Source organism: Clarias gariepinus, chromosome 1 (genome assembly GCF_024256425.1).
Source record: "Clarias gariepinus isolate MV-2021 ecotype Netherlands chromosome 1, CGAR_prim_01v2, whole genome shotgun sequence".
Lineage (NCBI taxonomy): Eukaryota > Metazoa > Chordata > Actinopteri > Siluriformes > Clariidae > Clarias > Clarias gariepinus.
In genome coordinates, this window is record NC_071100.1 from 39,784,198 (window position 1) to 39,788,785 (window position 4,588).

The following is a 4,588-nucleotide window of genomic DNA, read 5'->3' on the forward strand; positions in this document are numbered from 1 at the left end:
GTAACAGTACTTGTACTTGAGTGAAAACGTTTATTACGCTTTCCACCTCTGCATAACACCATCTATGAGTGCATACAATTGTTCAAGATAACCTTATTCAGTTTTGCAAAGAAAATAGTAACAGTAGTTATCTAAACGTGTATTAAGTAAACTAAATGTTTTACCATGACAGGGTTCATGTAAAGCTTGAACAGCCATAAATACAGTAGTAGTAATTGTAGTTGTTGTGGCTCCTAAGAGAAAAAGGGTGATTGTGATGCCACTGACGTGAAACACATTGAGTTTAAAGAGGTGGTTAATACCACATACTTAAAGGCACTTATTTGTTTTTGTTAACACATCCTAATTTTAATTTCTACTTTAACAAGTATATGTGGCTGTTTGTTTCTTTAGTAAATATTTTTTTCAGTTCTTTGTTATCCCTAATTATTGTCTATAGTTAGATTTTTTCCTGTTGTGATTGTGCAGCTTCAAACACATCCAAAACATCCAAGGTGTTTAAAACGTTGCACGCAGAGTAAGAACTAGTGATATTGCTTTGCTTCTACTGCTTACTGTCATTAGATTATCTATCTTATGAGCATTGGTCAGATCACTCAAATTCACAGAAGTGGATCCCACTGTGTGGTGACTGATTAAACAGAGGTGAGCTGATCCATTGCCAGCCTGGCTTAAGCGAAAGCAACGGGACCATTAGAGAGTAGTGCCATATTTGGATACTGTCTCCTATGTGCCCTGACCACGGAGCAAACCTTTCAGACCATCCCTGCCCTTCTAGCACACAAGTCACTGTGTTAATTTTCACTTTTACTTGTTCAACTAAAACAAGTAAATGTGACTGTTTTTTAAACAAAAAATTAAGTTAGTGCACAATAATCTTTTTAGTTCTTTATTATCCATAACTATAGTATGTAGTTACATGTACAGTATATGTATATAGTTAATTTTTCTTCCTGTTACATCCAAGACATCCAAGCTTATTGATATTTGGCATTGATGATCCCATTATGATTGATCCTCCAATGTGATGATGATTCGTACAGTTATTTCGAATTTCTTTGTGCTCTCTCTGCAAAAACGAAGAAATTAATTTTAAATTGTCTAAAGTAACTCCGTCACCAAGTACAGTACATGTGTTTAGTTTGCCTGTGGTGTTTATTTCTAGATCTGCAGCTGTATACTCACATTATTGACTTCTATCTTCTTGACACAGTGAACCAGTTCGTTACCACTTTTCATCATACAGACAAGACAGTCTATCAAGGGCTATGTAAAAAAGTTTTTGTGATGGTAAAAAATTATCGTCATGATCCATGATGGTTAATATGTATCTTGAAATGGAGGTTAAGAATAAGGGAAATAAAGATCATACACACTGTTTTTTCTTTTTGTGTATTACATTCATCTTGGTGTTTATATGAATGAGCCTTCTTGCATGTTGTGACTTCCAAAAGGACATTTACATTTAGGTCCTTCTGCCTAAGCTGTGAAAAAGAGTATTGAGTTGCCCCTTTAGTGCACATGGCTTTATATGTTGATTTGATGGCGAGGTGTAAACATAAAATAACCAGTTGATTGACACTTACAGGTTTTACTATTATTTAACATTATTATTTATTACATCGTTTTATTTTAAATTAGCTGATTTGTGATTGTTGCTTTATGCCTCAAACCCCACTTCAATGTAAAGACTGCAGTAAAGACCATTTTGTATTAAACAATGGCCACAATTTTCTCTCTCTTTAGCTGAATCTTGAACAGCTCTGCCTGTTAATGGACAAAGTAGTTCTTAAAAGCAAGTTATATGCAAATGCCAGATCAGGATTAATTAATGCCTTTATTTATACCAACAGTGCAACTATTAACTACCAACAGTGACTAAATGTTGCTGTAACAATTAAACATCTAAAGTAACTTGATAAAATAGTCTAATTGTTTAAACTAAACAATAGTCTAATTGTTTAACCAATACCCATACTCTATTTAAATTGTTATTTACAGAAGTAAAGCAACTCCTCAAAATACTGACAGAACTTACCACTGGAGTTTTTACGATGGAATGAAAATCAACGTGATAATTCCTTCCAAATTTACGGTTCCCTTCTTCCAGCGCTTTGTCCACATGTTTTTGTAATGTATTAGACAGGTTTCTGTAGTCAGTGGGTGTCTCAGCAGAAACCAGCAGAGTCAGAGCTGCCAGCAGCAACAACTTTAGTGCAACATCCATGATGTGCAGGAACACTGAGCTGTGTGTCGCAGGTTGTGTTTAATCAACTTCTGTCCTTTAGGACACACACACACACACACACACCCATCCAAAACCCTCAAGGTTGGGTGTGTCCACATGCCTGTATATAACCATATTTGGTTATTCTCATCAGATAAAACACTAGGTTTTGATATTGACTGCAGCGTGAGAACTTATGATATTGCATTGCTTCTCCTGCTCAGTGCCATTAGATTATCTATTTTTTGAGCCCTGGTCAGATCACTCAAATCCACTGAAATGGTTCTCTGTGTGTGAACTGATTAACAGGAGGTGGGCTGATTTATTGCCAGCCTGGCTTAAGCAAAAGTAATGGAGCTATTAGAACGTAGTGCCATATTTGGACACTGTTTTCTATGTGCCCTCACCAAGAAGCAACCTGTTAAGACCATCACTGCCATACTAGCAGACATGACAGTGTTTTGTCTGTCTACAGATACTTAACACCAAAAAACACAGCTGTTTAAGAATACGAGTCACTCTGTCACTCTTTTGTGTGCAATGTGTGGCAGGTCTAATTAGACAATGCTGGAATGCTGGGATTGATGGCGACCACAGTTAAAATTTCCATACCTGCATCAACTAGTAGCAGAAGGCTTCTTAAAATTTTTCCACCTGCCAAGTTAACCCATTGCCAAATTTGTCTTACTCACGCACGTTGCAGACCTCTTACCAACATTGCGGAATTTGCACAATCATCGTGGACTGTTTACAGTATATATATTTTTTATTTTGTGGACCGTTTGCACACTCATTACCCACTCATTGTGGGTGATACTGTATATTCTCATATGCTGCTTTTCAAATAGTTTTTTAATACTGTATATTTATTCCTTTGTTACATTATGTATCTTTTTCCCCTCCTCTTAATTGTGCTTTTAAAAATGTTGTTTCACCTATCCTATTCTACATATAGGCCTACTATATTTATTTTTTGTGGCAATAGTTGTGGACAGCAAAAGAAAGACTTTCATTGTACAGGGAAAACTTGTTTCTTTACTCTGCATATGACAATAAATTTTTTATTTGGAATGTGGTTCTTTCTGGTAAACCCAGACAGATGACAGGATACACGGGACCAGGCCTGGCCTTAGCATTTATTATATACAGTGGTGTGAAAAACTATTTGCCCCCTTCCTGATTTCTTATTCTTTTGCATGTTTGTCACACTTAAATGTTTCTGCTCATCAAAAACCGTTAACTATTAGTCAAAAATAGCATAATTTAACACAAAATTCAGTTTTTAAATGATGGTTTTTATTATTTAGGGAGAAAAAAAATCCAAACCTACATGGCCCTGTGTGAAAAAGTGATTGCCCCCCTTGTTAAAAAATAACTTAACTGTGGTTTATCACACCTGAGTTTCTGTAGTCACCCCCAGGCCTGATTACTGCCACACCTGTTTTAATCAAGAAATCACTTAAATAGGAGCTACCTGACACAGAGAAGTAGACCAAAAGCACCTCAAAAGCTAGACATCATGCCAAGGTCCAAAGAAATTCAGGAACAAATGGGAACAAAAGTAATTGAGATCTATCAGTCTGGTAAAGGTTATAAAGCCATTTCTAAAGCTTTGGGACTCCAGCGAACCACAGTGAGAGCCGTTATCCACAAATGGCAAAAACATGGAACAGTGGTGAACCTTCCCAGGAGTGGACTGGCTGACCAAAATTACCCCAAGAGCGCAGAGACAACTCATCCGAGAGGCCACAAAAGACCCCAGGACAACATCTAAAGAACTGCAGGCCTCACTTGCCTCAATTAAGGTCAGTGTTCACGACTCCACCATAAGAAAGAGACTGGGCAAAAACGGCCTGCATGGCAGATTTCCAAGGCGCAAACCACTTTTAAGCAAAAAGAACATTAAGGCTCGTCTCAATTTTGCTAAAAAAACATCTCAATGATTGCCAAGACTTTTGGGAAAATACCTTGTGGACCGACGAGACAAAAGTTGAACTTTTTGGAAGGTGCGTGTCCCGTTACATCTGGCGTAAAAGTAACACAGCATTTCAGAAAAAGAACATCATACCAACAGTAAAATATGGTGGTGGTAGTGTGATGGTCTGGGGTTGTTTTGCTGCTTCAGGACCTGGAAGGCTTGCTGTGATAGATGGAACCATGAATTCTACTGTCTACCAAAAAATCCTGAAGGAGAATGTCCGGCCATCTGTTTGTCAACTCAAGCTGAAGCAATCTTGGGTGCTGCAGCAGGACAATGACCCAAAACACACCAGCAAATCCACCTCTGAATGGCTGAAGAAAAACAAAATGAAGACTTTGGAGTGGCCTAGTCAAAGTCCTGACCTGAATCCTATTGAGATG

The 4,588-nt window shown here is 37.6% G+C and overlaps 1 long non-coding RNA gene across 1 annotated transcript; it reads right to left on the reverse strand.

The window, feature by feature from the left end:
• Positions 1-893: 893 nt before the first annotated feature.
• LOC128528944 (uncharacterized) lies at positions 894-1,485 on the reverse strand. Its single transcript, XR_008360999.1, has 3 exons — positions 1,377-1,485; positions 1,186-1,266; positions 894-1,069 (listed from the first exon to the last, which is right to left on the reverse strand). It is a non-coding gene; the product is annotated as an uncharacterized LOC128528944 (long non-coding RNA).
• Positions 1,486-4,588: the final 3,103 nt, after the last annotated feature.